The following is a 19212-nucleotide window of genomic DNA, read 5'->3' as shown; positions in this document are numbered from 1 at the left end:
ACACCAACACCACCACCACAACCTCTCATCTAACTTTTGAGTATGTCGTCTGTTTTTTAAATCTCACTTACCTTTGTTGGTTATATGTAACTATTATTTTTCATTATTTAATTTAAATTGTTATAGTCATGAAATATTTTTTTTAAGCATAGTTTAAATAAAGTAAAATTTTTCGTTGTTAATGGAGAATGAAACATATTCAAATAGTGAATACTTGAGTTATATGATTAGCACTAAATTATTAAATAAAAAACTTTACTGAATAGAAATTAAATTAATATCGTATATTGATTTACCTTTTTACATTGCACATTATTTATTATGAATAATCTACTAATATAGCAATGAATTTTATAAATGGATAAATCATATAATTTACCTATGAACTTTAAAATATGTTACTAATTTATCAACAAATGTTAAATATAAAAATTGGGATTTGAATCTCAATCCCTTGATAAATCGTGAGACATAAAAAAAACAAAAAAAGTTTTTAAATTATCAATGGATTTGAAATCCATTAGTATTTTTTTTTTTCTTGATAAACAAAAAATTTGATTAAAGAGAATAACCTGGAAAAACTTAACATAAACCAATCCGGCAAAATCCAAGCCAACAAGCCTCTCCTATTACACTAAACCTAGGATTATATATGCTAAATGAAAAAATCTGGAAATGATACAAAATACGAAGGGCCAAACAACAAACTTAGAATCTCTAAACCAAGCAAAGCAATCATAAAAAAGAACCAAAACAACAAGTTCGAAACAAAACATAACCAAAAGATTTAGCAAAGCAGAAAATACCAAAACAATAGGACCAACATAAAATATAAGCAGCAGCTTTAACAAGACAAAAAGGGATCGCAACCACAACAGCAGAAAAAGCATAACCACAAACGGCAAAATGAACAAAACATTAGAAAATGAACTATCATCCAACCAGTAAAACGGCCCCAAAAGTGAATCTCCAGCTTAAAAGAACAGACCAAACATGCTGTAATAGAAAAGCTAGGGCCAAAGAACACTTTAGAGCCAAGCAATAAGATCTTGTGACTGATTAGTACCTTGTTTAGCCAACGAATCTGCAACCCAATTCACCTCATGAGGAATATGTTTAATAGAAAATGCTTGAAATAAACTTATGCTGGAGGTAATTGAGTTGGAGACAGAATTAAGGCACCACGGGATTGCATCCAGGGATATAACTAATTCCACAATAAACCCGCATACCAAACTTCAAATATCAGGCCTTGTAGCTAAAATAACCAGTGCTTTCTTAATTGCCATGAATTATGCAGCATTTGAATCTTTACAACCTGTGAAACAAGGGAAAATGCAAAGAAAATTACCCAAAGAGTTATGAAGAACACCCCCCATTGCACTAGGCCCCAGTTCCCCCATGAGGAGCCATCAACATTCCACTTAACCCAATTAAGAGCAGGGTGGTTCCATGAGGCAGTGAGACGTGACTAGTAACATTGGTCCACAACTTAATAGCTGATAAAGAAAGAAGCATATTAAGTCCTAAGTAGGGAAAGCTTGGTTCAAAGCTTTTAACCAAACTACAACCCAAAAAAGTACTAAGCTATAGAGAACCAGTTGAAACATCTTTATCTTCAAAAGTTTGTTATTATGCGCAATCCAAATAGACCACAAAATAGCGTGTGCAAGGGTCATCCAAAACTGTACCTAAAATTTACCTCCTACAAATGACCTCCATTGATCTAAGTGCAATGGCACTGAATTAGGGATGCAAAATTGGACACCCCATCAATTTAGAAACCAAACCCGTGTGAGCCACCAGGTTTTGCAATATATGAAGATATGTGAAATAGTTGCAAATTGTGAATCACATCTGGGACAAAGATTTTGGGATTGTGAAATAATTCCCAAGGAACTTAGCCCATCTTTAGAACATAATCTCCCATGGTAAGTGAGCCATGCTAAATTCTCCACTTTTGGAGGAGCCAATCCCAACCAAACCTGCTTAGGAAAATCAATCATCCCATAATAAGAAGCAATTAGTAAGCATTTATATAAAAATTTTACCGAAAATGCTCCACTAAATTTAGTCTGCCATATAAGTTTATCCTCTTTAAAGGGACATAACCGAATTCACAACAGAAAGAATTGGGCAAGAAGCTGCAATTCCCATTCATGAAGATTACGATTCCATGATAAATTCCATTCCCATGAGTTATCCACCCATCAACCCAAGTCTTTAACCAACACACACCGGTTATTAGTTAGGTTGAATAGTCTACGAAAGGAGAATTTAGAGGCAAAATCAACAATCCACTTGTCCTACCAAATTATCTTATCCCTATTACCAATTAAATGTTTCACATGATGTAAAGGAGAGAAACTAGACCCGGTGATGCAGATAGAATTTTAAATATCAGACCACAAAGGAGAATGAGGAGAAGAACCTATAAAAAGTGGTAAGCCATAATCAGATGGGAAAACATTTCTTGAATTTAATACTTAGGCCCAAAATGCATCTTGTTATTATGAGAGACGCCATAACCACTAGCAAAGTAGGGCTCTATTATGAAGAGTAATATCTTTGATACCCAATCCACCACCTAATTTCTTATACTAGTAAAGCTAGTACTAGAAGTAGAAACAATAAATATAGTTAGTGCTTATGCCCCATAAATAGGACTAAATAGTGAGAGTAAACAAAGGTTTTGGAAAGATATGGATGATTTAATGCAAAGCATACCGAATGAAGAGAATGTTTTCATTGGTGGAGATTTGAATGGACATGTAGGAAGTGATAGGCAAGGTTATAAGAATGTTCATGGAGGTTTTGGTTTTGGCAGTCGAAATGAGGAGGGAAAAAGCATTATGGATTTTGCTATGCCATACAACCTAATACTAGCAAATACCTACTTTATAAAAAGAGTCACATTTAGTGACTTTAAAAAGTGGGCAACATAGAAGCCAAATCGACTTCCTCTTAACCAGGAAGACAAATAGTATCACACCTTACCCCTCTGTAAGGCATAACATGTTCTCGTAGTATACATAATTAATTATTGAACTTCACCTACTGGTAACCCTTTAAATACACTACAAGAGATTTTAAACAATTTCTTATATCTTTTTACAGTAGTGAGCACTTTTGACAGGTTTTAAAACATTTTACTCAAAGTTAAATTACATAACAAATCTGCAATATCAATAGATTCTATAAAAATTTTGGCAGAGTGCTATCTATATTTTGAACAAAACAGTTCTTCAAAAACCTATAAAAAACACTTCCAATATATTTGTTTCAATCCCCAACTCCAATAATAGTTCAACCCAAATCAATTTTCACAACTCAATTCAACTCAATTTCAGCAATTTCAACAAAAATAAAATACAACTAACTAAGTAATTTAAAAGCTAAAACAAGATAATTATAATACAACATTGATATGCCAAAATATAATTTACAACTTATTTGTACAACTTAAGTTTACAACTTATTTGTACAACTTAAGTTTACAACTGCTCAAGCAGCATACAGTTCACATACATTATAATAAAATTACAAGGAAATAGTATACTCAATATACTCGGCAAAATCCCAAAAGTGTAGTACAAGCAGCCTACTCAACTACTTTATTTGTATGTCTACCTGCGACAGCAATGAAAAAGCTATCTCTGAGCCAATGTCTCAGTGGTGCACAATATTAAGAAAATACAATTTAAAATCATAAACCATAAATCACATAAACTGCAGATACTTAAAATCATAGTTAATTTCAAAAGACAGAGAATGTCATAAAGAATTAAATTCTATTTCACAATGTCTCAATAAATACTAATAAATCACACACAGCTTAATCATGATTCCAAAGTCCAATTCATCCCAAAAGCCAATGGCTAATGAGGAATAACATAGCTAGCTAGCAATTATATGAGTACTCATCCTATTCGTCCTCAACTGACACACACCTCAACACTTCAGCCAGAGAGGGAATTCAAAGCCAATTCATCCTACTAGACAAGCTAGCGAGGAATTCAATCAAATATACATGATAGCTATGGTTTTAAACCATTTGCAATATTTTTCAAGCAATAAGTATCCATCAAATTTCATTCAAACAAATTTTTCACAATTTAAGCAATAACATACAAATTGTCATAATTTATTTCAAGTGAAATTCAAAAGAAATAACTGTTGTGCACAAACCTCTGATGAGTAGCCTTTTGGCCTTCACTCAGTGGTTCTTTCCCCTTTCCTGAGTCTTTGCTAACTGAAACATACAATATAAAGTGTTTCAGTATCATTTAAATTGTTTCTAATAATAAGGTTTAATAATTAAATTTTATTAATACTATTTTTTCATTAGTCAACTTATAATTTGACCTTTGATGCACTCTAAGTGAGTTAATTTTAATGTTATCAATTTATCACATTTTATAGTATCTAAGTGTTGGTATATGTTACCAATTTCATTTTAAAGCTTATTGCATTTTATTGCCATTTTCTAGATTTTATATGCTAGATTGCTCTAGCTAAATGTCTTACTTGCCTTAGTTTTTAAGTTCTGGTTAAAAGAGCAAAATTGTAGATTTATGTCTTGGTGACATTTTGGCACTAATTTCATGACATTTGGAGTTTTTTGGACCAAGTTATAGTCATTTTACTATTGCTAGTCAAATTGCCTTTTTATTGTGAACTTAGGTCATTTTAGGTCATTTTCAATTCTGGCAGGTTTTATACCCGAACTTGTGCAAGCATTTTGAATTACTTATGGTCATTTCTGGTTCAGTGGTCTCAACCACAATTGTAGCTCTATGTCTAAGCTTTCCAACGATATAAATTTCAGGTCATTTGGACCTGTGTACAAGAAGTTATGGTCATTTTCGTAAATACTGTTCAATTGGTCAAATTTCAGGGTTGCAATGTTACCAATCCGGATTAAGTTAGTTTTCATGTCACTTTCCGGAAAAAATTTATGTTTGCTTTCTTCACGAAAGTTGGCCTATTTTATGTCTAGTTTTGCCTCCAATTGGGGTCACACATTTAGGGTTATAAGCTTAATTGCATACTGCCCTTTACATTTCTCTCAAACACCAATCCAAATGCACATTCAACTTATTCTAGCTTACCTTCCATACCTAATACTGACTTTGTACATTACCATATTCAACAATCACTTTACATTATAGTCACTTTGGGTAGTATATAACCAATTGACAATACACCAATTACACTTCCAATTCACAAAATCCAATTCCAACAATATATACACATAATCACTCCTAATCATTACATATAAATTCACTACTAAATTACATACACACTTAGCAATCTTTAAGATTACAATTCATCAAATAACCTCATGAATTCAAGCATTCATCAAGAAGTCTCAAGGCTGCCGAATTGCTCTAAAATGCAAAAGTTTCCCATAATTCCTTCAACTCCAATTTCAAATGCACAATCACCACATACACATGGAAATAACTTACTAGCACATTAAATCACCTTATTCAACATTAATTCCCAACAAATATATGTAAGAATAATTCATTAACCATGAGATTCCATGACTGTCGAAAATAATACCCTCCAATAACTCATCAAAACCTCAACATTTCTTCATAAATCCACTCACCACAACACCAACACAAACTTTAACAAAGAAAGGAAGAAGAAATGGACACTTACCTCTTGTGAGCTTGACCAAACTTCACCTATTCCTCTTGAAATTACTATTAAATTCTTGCTTGCAAGGTGCGAATAAACTTTAATGAAGACAAGTTGTGGAAAGCATGGCTTGATCATGGAGATTTATGCTTGATCATGGAGATTTAAACTTGAAAGGTGGGCGGCCATGGATGAATGTTTGGGGGGAACTTGGTTCAGCCAGTGAACTTTGAGAAGAAGATGGATGCAGAAAGTTAGTGGAAGAAATCTGTCCTTTTATGCTTTTTATACTTCACTTAGTGGAGCACTAAGTCTAATTAAACATTAAATTAATCTAAGTTTCCATAATTATAATTAACACCCTAATTTCTCACTATTTATTCTATATATTTAACTTCTAATTTTTATGAAATTTTCAAAATTTAACACTACTAATTTTCATGGACATTTAGATCAAAAGTCAACTCTATGTGTCAATTGACCAAAATGCCCCTCCTTGGATTGTATTCCAGATTTTTCGGTAACACCGATTTTTATCGGTTTTCTTGATTTTTCGTTTTTCTTTGTACTAATTAATTAAATTTTCTTTGACATTTTCTAAGTCAATTATACCTCAATAAATATTTATTTAAGTCTTAAAAATATTTCTCAGGGTTTTCCGGGGTTCAGGGCTAGTCAATTGTCATCGCCGTAACTTCTCGGTGCGGTCACCCATTGCTAGGGTTTTTGGCTCGTTTAACTTAATCACATTTCATTACTCTTATTTTTCCTTTGTTTTTCTTATATTTTACTCTATTGTATTTCATTATCTTATTTCTCTTCACTAACATTTAAGTATAATTCTAGGCATTTTAGCTGTCCGAACAGACACCATTCACCGAAACAGTAGAACGCATTACCGAATATAGGGGTGTTACAAATAGAGCTCTATGCAAAGATTGCAAGGTCATTCCAAGAGAGGCTTTAACAAGTCAACATCAGTTAGTGGTCTTGGATGTCAAGTTTAGGAACAATTTAAGTAAGGTCAAAAGAAATAGTGTAGCTCGAGCAAAGTGTTGGGAGTTCAAAGGAGTAAAGTAAGTGAAGTTCAAAAATGAGCTTCTCGAGTCCGAAGCATGGAAGCTGGATATGGAGGCCAATTATATGTGGATATAGATGGCATCAAAGATTAGAGAAGTAGCTAGAAAAGTACTTGGAGAGTCTAAAGGACATGGACCACCCTCAAAAGAGAGATGGTGGTGGAATGAGGAAGTACAAAAGGCAGTGAAGAGAAAAAGGGAATGGTATAAGAAATTACCTAAATGTGATAGTAATTAGGCATATGAACAATACAAGATAGCAAAGAAATAGGCAAAAAAGGCAGTTAGTCAAGCAAAAGCACAGGCCTTTGAAAAGTTATATGAGAAACTTGGAACTAAAGAAAGAGAGAAAGATATTTATAGATTAGCAAGGAGGAGAGAAAGGAAATGTCAAGATCTCAATCAAGTTAGGTGCGTTAAGGATAAAGAAGAAAAAGTGTTAGTGAAAGATAAAGACATTAAAGAAAGATGGAAAAATTATTTTAATGATCTCTTTAATAATAGTCAAAATGGTAATAGCGTGAATATTAACTATAGAACTATAGAAAAGAATGTGAATTATACTAGAAGGATTATATCTTTAGAAGTAAAGGAAGCACTTAAGAGAATAAAAGTGGGTAAAAATTGTGGACCCAATGGAATGCCAATTGAAGTGTGGAAGTGTTTAGGAGATATGGGAGTGGTATGGTTAACTAAATTATTTAATAAGATTCTAAACTCAAAGAAAATGCCTGATGAATGGAGGAGGAGTATTTCAGTACCCATTTTTAAAAATAAGGGAGACATACAGAGTTGCTCAAACTATAGGGGAATTAAACTCATGAGCCATACTATGAAGTTGTGAGAGAGAGTTGTGGAGCATCGACTACGTCATGATACTTCTATCTCTCTCAATCAATTTGGCTTCTTGTCCGGTCGTTCAATTATGGAAGCGATTTTTCTCATTAGAAGCTTGATGGAGAAATATAGAGATGAGAAGAAAGATCTACACATGGTTTATATTGATTTGGAGAAGGCTTATGATAGTGTTCTAAGAGATGTCTTGTGGAGTGTGTTAGAACAAAAGAGGATATCTATTAGGCACATACAAGTGTTGAAAGATATTTATGAAGGAGCAACTACTATTGTGTTCACAGTGGGACGGGACACAAGAGATTTTTCGATCTCAATTGGATTACACCAAGGATCAGCTATAAGCTCTTACCATTTTACATTAGTTTTAGATGAATTAACGAAATATATATATAAGAGAGTATTCCTTGGTGCATGATGTTTGCGGATGATATTATTTGGATAGATGAGACGCGAGAAGGAGCCAATAGAAAGCTAGAGCTTTGGAGAAGTACTCTAGAGTAAAAGGGCTTTAAGTTAAGTATAACGAAGATAGAATACATGCATTGCAAGTTCAGTGAAGGCCAAACTAGTGATAGGGAAGGTGTTAGTTTGGATGGAGTGGTACTGTCCCAAAGTAATCGCTTTAAATATCTCGGCTCAATCCTTTAAGTAGATTGGGGATGTGAGGAGGATGTTAGTCATAGGATTAAAGCCACATGGTTGAAGTGGAAACATGCCACAGGAGTTTTATGTGATCGCAAGATTCCCAATAAGTTAAAAGAAAAATTTTACAATACAGCCATACGACCGGCTATGTTATATGGTAGTAAGTGTTGGGCATTAAAGAAGTCGTATGCGTTGCAGAGATGAGAATGTTAAGGTGGATGAGTGGTCATACTAGACTAGATAAAGTCCGTAATGAGAGTATTAGAGAAAAGGTAGGAGTGGTGCCAATTGAGGATAAGTTGAGAGAAGGGAGATTGAGGTGATTTGGTCATGTGAAGCGTAGACATACGGAGGCTCCAGTTAGACAAGTAGAGCACATTAGGTTAGAAGATAGAAAGAAAAAAATGGATAGACCTAAATTGACTTGGAGGAGAGTAGTACAACATAACCTAAAAGCATTACACATTTCTGAAGATTTAACCCAAAATCGTTTAAAGTGGAGAAAGTGAATCCATATAGCCGACCCCAAATTTTTGGGATAAAGACTTAGTTGAGTTGAGTTGAGTTAGCTTGATGCATTCCACACCTCCCAAGTAAAAAAATGACCTCATAAGCATCTCAATATTGGAGGTAGCATTTTTCAGAATCTTGAAGACTAATAAATAATAGAGAGGTTGGTTGGACAAGAATGACTTGATTAATGTTAATCTACTTGTCATGAAGAGTACTTTTCCTTTTCAAAATGATAGTCTTTTCTCAAGGCATTGTATAATAGGTAACCAAGTTTTACACCTTCTACTATTAGCTTTGAGAGGGATAAAGTTTGATAACTATCCCTGAACTTATCTAGTTGTAACATTACAGTCCTTCAACTTAAAAATGTAGCATAAAACCCCATCAATTTTTAAATTTTGCATAATAAAATCCCTCTAATCTCCATTTATCAATTTTTCAGTTAGATGCTGACTTATACAGTTTCAGCATAGAGCTTAGTCAGTATTTCTCTTTTCTCTCTCAAGCCATGTGTAAATTAAATCCTTCTTCTCTCCATAGACAGAATAATTTTTTATGCGTAAAGAGAATAATTTTACACTTTGCATAAGAGAGGAGAGAGAAATGTTAACTAAGTGCCATGCGTAAGCTACTCATATCAGTTTTCTAACTGAAAATTCAATAATTGAAAGTCAGAAGGATTTTACTGTGTAAAATTTAAAAGTTTAAGGAATTTTATGTTATATTTTAAAGTTAAAGGACTATAGTGTTATAACTATATAAGTTCAGGAACAGTTATTAAAATTTATCCCGCTTTAAGAGGGAATCCTAGGTACCAAGTAGTAAGAGTCCCTGCCCTACAAAAACTCATTCTTGCAGCCAAAAGCAATAAACTAGGTTCCACATTAACACCATATAGTGTGCTTTTATGAAAATTTACTAAGAGTCCTAGCATCAATTGGAAGCATTTCAATAACCTGGTGATTGCAACAATATTTTCTAACTTCGAAGGAGTGAAAAAAGGTGTATCAAGTGCGAATTGTTGGTAAGAAGTGAGAATATTTTCTGCTCCAATAGACACTCTTTCTAGCAATCCCAATCTACGGCCTCGTTAACTAAAAGACTAAGTGGCTCTATGGCTATACTAAATAAAAATTGAGACAAGGGATCACCCTATTACAACCCATTTTTGAATGAGAATTCCTCGGAAGGACTTCCATTTAATAAAATGTTAGCTCTTGCATTAGAAATGCAATGGGAAATCCAGGACCTCCACTTCATTCCAAACCCCATAAATACCATTGTGAAGTTGACGTGCTGCCATTGAACTAAATCAAAAGCCTTTTCAAAATCAATTTTAAATAGAAAACAACCTTTTCTCCTCATTTTGTGATAGTCAACAACTTCTGAAGTAACCAGAAAGTTATCCAATATTTGTCTCCTACTGATGAAGGCACACTGATGAGGACTAATAATTCGAGGGAGAACTACTTTCAATCTCAATGCCAATAATTTAGTTAAAATTTTGTACACTTCATGGATGAGACTTAATGGTCGAAAATCCTAAACTTTAGAAAACCCTTAGAGTTTGGGCACCAAAGCAATGAAAGAAGAGTGCACAGGAGACGTTAACAGTGAGGAAGAATGAAAATCATTAAAAAGATGAATCAAATCATCCTGGATCAGAGGCCATGTCCACTTGTAGAAGTAAAAATTGGCCCCATCAAGTTTAGTCGTTTTAAAAGAGTCGCACTACCAGATAGCTGACTTGACTTCTTCCACTGAGGATCGTTCCTCAAGCTTGGCTACCTCTTCCGAGCTAAGAGTGGAGTATCTCAACGAGGGAGCCAGAGTAGAAAAAGGGCAGGTTTGACAAAAGCAATTTTTAAAATGATTGATGACAGCATGCTTTATTGAGGAAGGGCCCGTAAAAACTCTATCTCCATCAGTGATACACAAAATGGAATTCTTTCTCCATCAATTAGAACACTAATTGAGTGTTCTTATCTCCTAATTTACACCTAGCCATTCGAGATTTGTATTTCCATATACTCTCACAACATGTTGCCCAAGTGGATTTATCACACCGAAGCTTTTGTGCAAGATTGATTTCATGAGGAAGGAGATCCCTTGTTTGTGTTATATCATTCCAAGTGTCTAATGACTTCTTAACACCTTCAAGATTTAAGTCAGCGTTCCCAAAAATGGTGTCATTCCAATGCTTGAGCCTTTGTTAAAGAATTTTTAGTCTATATGGCAATGAAGTTCCCAAGTTACCAAAAGAGATTTCATCCCAAAGATTCTAAGCAACCTCCTCAAAGCCTGGCCAAGTCCACTAGGCATCCATGAATCTAATGGGCTTGGGCCCCCAATCTTGATTATCCGTGGAGAAAAGGAACCGGTTATGATCTGAGTCGCCCTAAGGAGCCCAGTCAATAAAATTTTAGGAAAGGTGGACTAAAACGATACTTATTCTGTATCTATTCGACTCATAGCATTTGAGTTACGCCAAGTATATTTCTTACCACTGAGTGCAACATCAGAAAGAGAAAGAGAATTAACCAAGTCACAAAAGTTATCCATTCTGATAGTAGAGATAAAAAAAAACCACTTTTCTTATCCAAAGGTTGTAAGGCCTGATTAAAGTCACCAATGAGCAAAATGGGATTAATATCCATGGACAGTTCTCACTTAATCTCACACTATACAACCACTTGGGCAACATCATGGGGTGCATAAACAATAGCAATGGTTGTAACAAAATTACAAGCCAAAATACCCCCTTGATGAGAATCCATCGAAGAGAACAAGCACATATAGACACTGAAATGGAATCTCTGTTCCATACAAAAAGAATACCACCATATGACCCTTCTAATTTAAGACACTTCCATCCCAAATTCCCCATATCTTAAATTGTCCTGATCATTGAGAAAGTCACAGCCCCACGTTCTGTCTCAAGCAACACCACTATATCAACTTTATGCTTAAAAATTAATTTCCTTAGATGAGATCTTTTGGCAGCCCCCAATTCCACGCAAGTTCTAAGATAGAATAGAAGTCATTTTATTCTTTAAAGGTTCCAAGAAATATTAGAAAAAGTAAAAGAATAAACCTTGACTTTGAAGGATGAAAGACTAGCTCTCATAGAGAGAAATGTCCTTTGAAACCGAGTTATTTACATGATCCACAAGCTTTTTGATGCTGTTCTCCTCTTCTGTGGGTAAAAAATGCTGAGTTCAGGTATTATATCTATAAATAAAGAGAGCATCAGATGGGTTAGTTAGCCACTGCTCAGATGCCTAAGTGATTAATAAGAATTGGACAGTAATAGGGTAGGTAAAACTAGTTATTTAACACTAAAACTAGTTATTTAATGCACCTGATGGCCCTTGTATAAGCATTGATGTAGATAACTACTACGATTATGTGTTAGTATTTAAGTAGGATTGAGAGTCCATCTTGCCTGAGAGTCCAAATGTGAACAAATCTCTAGTTTCGGTGAATATCTCAGGATCCTTATCTTGTAAAATGATCAGAGCATCCCGTGTGTAGTTGGGCTAGTAATCTTCATTCAAGAATCCAAGTATCCCATGGTTACTCAGTTCGGGTGGTCAAGTATCTCATGGTTACTCATTGCTTGGTACCGTTTTAGTGATAGCATCACTTCTTTGCTTCATTCTTGAATATAGTCCCAAGATTTATGCCCATTTGAAGAGTGAAGCTAGTTTCCATCAAAGGTAAGACTATTATATCTTCATCAAAGCCCTCAAGGAAAGTCTAATTTTACCTTCTGATATCACTGTCTAAAGCAATGAAGGTATCAAAGGGAGCTAGTCGATTTTTAGGCAGTTTCTTTTTACCTCCTGAAGTAAGTTTAGGATAGAGATCTCAAAGGTCCTTGATGGGCTGGGCCTTTGACCTTTGCTTATGAACCCTTGAGGTTTTAAAGTGAGACAACGGTAAGTTGTTATCAAGACTCTAGCTCAAAACTTGAGTTTTCCTACTCAACTTCTTTGGATAAATTTTGATAACTGTCCCTGAACTTATCTAATTGTAATATCATAGTCCTTCAACTTAAAAATGTAACATAAAACCCCATCAACTTTTAAATTTTGCACAGTAAAATCTCTCTAACCTCAAATTACCAGTTTTTCAGTTAGACGCTGACCTGAATAGTTTCAGTAAAGTGCTTAGTCAGTATTTCTCTTTTCTCTCTCAAGCAATGTGTAAATTGAATCATTTTGCTCTCTATAGAAATAATAATTTTTCATGCGTAAAAAGAATAATTTTACACTTTGCATAAGAGATGAGAGAGAAATGTTGACTAAGCGCCATACAGGAACTATTCGTATCAGTTTCAAACTGAAAAATCAGTAATTGAGAGTCAAAGGGATTTTACGGTGTACAATTTTAAAATTTAGGGGGTTTTATGTTACATTTTAAAGTTAAAGAACTGTAGTATTACAACTATATAAGTTCAGGAATAGTTATTGAAATTTATTTCAACTTCTTTGGAGACCCATGATTTGAAAAAGGGCATTGGAGATTCCCCTCTTCAATTTGTGACTCATTCAGTGGTTCCTAGAAGCCTTTAAAATCCTCTAAATGGCCAACATATGCACAGGTGTGGGGTCTTTAGAGACCATTTCAAGTTTAAACTTGTAGTCAACAATAGCTTGGTTAAGCATACCAAAGCCCATATTGTCCTCACTAAAATCAATGGAAATAACCAAGGCTTCATGCACTAGAGCAGGACAACTATTAGGGACCCATGTCAACATAACGACCCTAAAATTGAGTGCATTATAATCAATTAATGAGTTGCTGGCATTAACATCATCCCCCATGTCATCCAACCACACAACTTCATCATTAGCAGCAATATTGGATAACACAATTTCATATGACATACTACCCTTACCACATAAGTCGCCACTATTACTGGACTCCCCATATTCCTTGGATCCGTTAGGATTCTTACTATTTTGAGAATTTCTTTTGTTGGCCATGCATAAGTCATGCCCTTCTCCTTCATCGACTTCTTCAAAAATAACAATATGATATCAAGAAATGCAGGCATAAATAGCAACTATAGTATTGATAGAACTAAAAGAATTAGACTAAAAAAGTATTCTAGCAAATTCAGTTCTTGGTTTGCTATGAGTTGGTCTATCCATTGCTATATAAGCCCAGAATTTATCACCAATCCATTTAAAGAAATGCAGTGACCAAACATGTAAAGGTACTCCAAATAATTTTAACCATGTAAGCCATTTAGGGGAAGAAAACATGGCATTCCATTGTTTAATATCAGTAAGCCATTGAGAAATCCAAGCAATATCATGGTTGAGAAAGTACTCTATACATTTTGTACTGTCAAACACAAGCAAGACTAAGTCACACCCCATAGGTAATACCTTAATTGAAAACACTCCTATTGCAAAATGCTCATGTAATACGTGTATGGAGTTAATACTAAGTGATGTGGACACAGCTGCACAAATAAGCCATTCATTTTTCTTTGTTTGGACTTCTTTAGGCACCTCATACTGCCCCCTACAAGGTATGAGTAGTGGTCATCTCTCATTTTCCCTTGATATATATCAACTAGTTACTAGCTATGAACATTTTTGTTGCCTGTTTTACTTACACCTTATGCCCAAACTTTTGGCATCCATTTCTTCTTAGCCATGCAAGTTTGTTGTGAATTCCTTTTCCATCTAACTCGATTTGAGTTTTGCTTCCTAGCGCACCTTGAGAGGAAGCTCTAAATTTATAAGTGTTGATCCACAGAGTATTAAGCATATCAAGAAGCTGATGCAAAATAGCCGTTGAAGCAACTCGAATGAATCCAAAGCATCTTCCCCTCTTCCTTAACTTTTTTGGAACAAAAACATCTACAATTTAAGTAAATTTTGTGACTATATTCTGTATAGCCATTGTGTCAAAATTATTGGGACAATATATAGTAGGAAAGGTTGTGGGAGGTAGGGATGAGTTGTGGTGGTTGAGGGATGAAGGTGTCAGGGAAGGTTTCAAGGATGGATTAGGGGCAAGTCGAGGGTTTTGTGTGATGGAAGGGTTTTGGTAATTTACCAATGGATTTTTCAACTTGCTGATAAATTATAAGATAAAAAAGTTGAATATTTAAATTACCAATGGATTTGAAATCCATTGGTAATTTACCAAAAGGCTTTTCAATCTATTAGTAAATTATGACAAAAAAAAATGATGTTTAAATTATCAATAGATTTGAAATTCATTAAATAAATTTAAGAGGAAAATCCCGCCTTTCTATTCTAAAAGCCTGCATTTTTTTCAATTACCATGGATTGGTAATTGTTGGAGGGAAAAAAACCCTTTTATTTATTTATTTTTTATATAGATTAGCAAAGGATTCATAGGCCGTTTGTAAATACGTTGCTAAATCGCACATATATTACTACAAACATCACTTTTTCTTTACTCATTTCATTCATTCAATCATTTCCTTCTCCACCATTTCAATCTTTCTTCTCTTTTCTATTATTTTCTTCGTTTTCATTTTTTTTTCTTCTTCCTTTCAATTTGTCCTTATTCAATTTTCATTAATATAATTTTCCTTAATTTTATTTTCTCATCCTTATTTTTTTCTTTTTCAAATACCACATTTTCCTCTCATTATAATATATTTACAATAATTATTAGTGATAAAATAAAAAAAAATTATGATAATAAAATAATTTCAAAGAAAAAAAATTAATCTAAAAACTATTATAAAATTTATTATTTTGATTGAAAATATTTTTACTTTTTAAATTATCAACGGATTTTGACTCCATTGGTAAATTTTCCAAAATAATTATAAAATTTTATGCTTGTCTTTCCCTTTTTTTTTTTCTCTTGATTTATCAAAGGAGTGGAGTATTCATTGGTAATATCATTAGAATTTAATCCATTGATAAAAAAAAATTACCATTAAAATACACTGTAATTGATCTCATCCATTGATAATCTGTTGTTAATTTCAATTATAAATGGATTTTACAGGATTACTAATGGAAAAAACTTGTTTGTAATATGTTAAGTTCTTGTAGTGTATATAAAAAAAAAAAAAACCTTAATCCTTATCATATTTTAAAACTATGCAAATAACACCTAAAATTAATTGAATTGTATAATGAATTAGACGCATTTTTTCAAAATTTGTATGTATTTATAATTATCTTCAAATTTAACTTGAAATTATATATTTATTTGATGATATCTATAAATTTAAGAACTCACATATTTGTATAAGGCATCTCCTTCCTCCTTCCTCCTTCCTCCTTCCTCCCTCCCTTCCTCTCCCAGCCAACGTTCAAACCATAACTTGAACCCAAGCATGCCACCACTAACCTGAACCAAAAACCGTCATTGTCACCCTTAACAAACAACCCCATAACAAGACAACCAGTGCCCTAGACAAAACCTATATACCATTTATTTTGAAAACTTCCTTTTTGGTTGGGATATTGAATTTCTCAAGAATGCATTCTCTAAATATGGCGAAGAGGCAGACCTTTGTGTACGTTGTAAACTAACTCGCAAGGGATGAAGATTCAGCTTTGTACGAATGACTTCCATGCAATGTTTGCACGTTCTCTTTCACGATTAGAACTATTATTGGATAGAAATATACAAAATTTGTGTTCCAATCAAGATTTGCTAGACAGCGTTCAATGAGAAATTGGAAGGGCAAGCTAAGACAAGGACCTCAGAGGATGAGACAGGGCAACGAAAGCAAACAAGATAGATAGGAAATTAGGCCAAAACCCACCATACCTCTAGTGAGAAATCTTGAATCTGATGCATCTAGAGAAAAGCTCAAAGTCTAAAGCGCCAACCTTGTTTGGTCTTGACATTTGCCTAGGTGTGCCTCTCCATGGTACGCATCATAAGCAATTGTTTAGCTTTCATTATTTTATTCCAACAGAGATGAAAAAATCCAATTCAGATTGGCTCAATTGCTCAGCATTTACCAAACTAATCAATATTAACTCTTTTGTAATCTTAGAAGACTACCTTACAGCACAACGGATTTTATTCGTCGATATTAGGCGCTTAGGAGGTGACTCAATCCTGTTAACTTTTAAAATAAAAATATTATGGATGGTTGTCTAAAAATATTATGGATGGTTATCTGATGGAAGATTTCTGCTTATATCAATAGCTCTTAGTTACTAAGTCATGGCAAATTCTGTGGTTATTTGGTTTAAAATAAAATAAAATAAAATGACTTTATTACAAAAAATAATGTGTTTTAATAAAATTTTATAATTCATCTCATTAAATTTTTATAAAATGATTTTTTCTGTAAAGAAGTTAATTATAAAAAAAATTATTAACTTAACAAAAAAAATATCTTCATGTGAAAGGACATATATAAAATTTTTAATGATGTTAAAAAAATATTATAAATAAAATTAAATAAAGTGTATTTATTTAGTATTTCATATTTAATATTTATTATTTTAATTAAAATTTAAGATGATATGAAAAATATGATAATTAAAACATTAAAAAATTTTATTTTTTTCTATGGTTATTTGGTTTAAAATAAAATAAAATAAAATAAAATTACTTTATTATGAAAAATAATGTGTTTTAATGAAATTTTATAATTTATCTCATTAAATTTTTATAAAATAATTTTTTCTGTAAAGAAGTTAATTATAAAAAAATTATTAACTTAACAAAAAAAATATCTTCACGTGAAAGGACATATATAATATTTTTAATAATGTTAAAAAAATATTATAAATAAAATTAAATAAAGTGTATTTATTTAGTATTTTATATTTAATATTTATTATTTTAATTAAAATTTAAGATGCTATGAAAAATATGATAATTAAAACATTAAAAAAATTTTATTTTTTTCGTTAACTTAATAAATTTTTCATAATTAACTATTTTACAGAAAAAATCATTATTATATAGAAATTTAATAAGATGAATAGTAAAATTTCATTAAATCATCTTATTTTTTATAATAATTTTTTTTATTTTAAACTAAGTACTATAGAATTTAGGTTGATTCAGTTTGCTTATTTTAGTTTAATGATTTCTCTTCTCATTATTAGTTCTCTTCTCATTATTAGTTTTCTTAATTGTCAATTGGCGTGTTGACTGTTTAGAGTTGGTGCGATAAAAATTTGCTTTATCAGTTGTTTATTTTTTAGCTTTAAATTTTTTGCCATTTCAGTTACAAAGCGTTAGATATACAGAAATTCCAGTTAGATAAGTATAACACATTAAGTTAGAGGATAGAAAGAAAAAAATGAATAGACCTAAACTAATTTGGAGGAGAATAATAAAATATGACCAAAAAGCATTATATATTTCCGAGGATTTAATCCAAAATCGTTTAGAATAGAGAAAGAAAATTCATATAGCTAACTTCAAATTCTTAGAATAAAAGCTTAGTTGAATTGAGTTGTGTTGAGTTTCAGTTACAACACGTGGACATTAATTTGTCACATTGGTTTTGGTCTTATAGCTTTTCCAGCAATACTTTTATTTAATAAAATATTAGCTTATTTGAAAAATCTTTTAATTTAACTTAAAATATTACAAATATTTATAATTAATTATATTAAAAGTTTTTGAAAAAAAAATTATAGATTTAAAGATAATTATTTGTTAAAAATGATAAAAGTGTATAATGCCTATTAAAATTTAACAACTTTAAATATAAAAATTGATGAAATAAATTTTAAGAATTTTTAAACGTTAAAAAAAAAAACTCTTTTGTTGGGTTTGAATTTGTGTATTTAAATTTAAAATTTAGATTTTAAAACTAAAAAATTTAAGAGTACATTTTAAATTTTTAAAATGGAAATAAATATCTAACAAAAAATATTTTTTAAAATTGACTTTGAATTTCAAATAACGTAAGTAATTTGTTATTTAAAATTTTTACTTTTTCTTTTAAATCTCTATATTTACTTTAAATTTAATCAAAATCAAAATTTATATATATATATATATATTTTTTTTTTACTTTTTAAACAATATATTTTATTCAAATAAACCCAACCTTAACCACCATACCTTGCATTAGAGGTGCAGGCTTGTGATTTCAATTCAGTACTTATCTAGACAACGAAATAAAATCGAAAATTTAGTACCTATTTTAATTTAGTTTTTAGATATAATTTATTTTTATATTAGTTTGATTTTAAATGAAAAATTCATATTTAAATTATAATTTCATTTTCAATTTAATTATTTAATCATTGTATAATTAAAAATTAAATATATTATATAATAAAATTTTAAAAAATATAAAAATTAAAAATTAATTATATATAATTCATGAATATATATATATATATATATATATATATATATATTATAAATTAGTACAGATAATAAAAGATTTTATATCTCTAAATAAGATCTAGTCTTTGACAAAGAAAATTCCTTGTAAATGTGTTTTACTCTCTAAATATGACGTAAATAAATT

This window comes from Hevea brasiliensis, chromosome 5, assembly GCF_030052815.1.
Source record: "Hevea brasiliensis isolate MT/VB/25A 57/8 chromosome 5, ASM3005281v1, whole genome shotgun sequence".
Taxonomy (NCBI): Eukaryota; Viridiplantae; Streptophyta; class Magnoliopsida; order Malpighiales; family Euphorbiaceae; genus Hevea; species Hevea brasiliensis.
Note: the sequence above shows the minus strand (reverse complement) of the source record.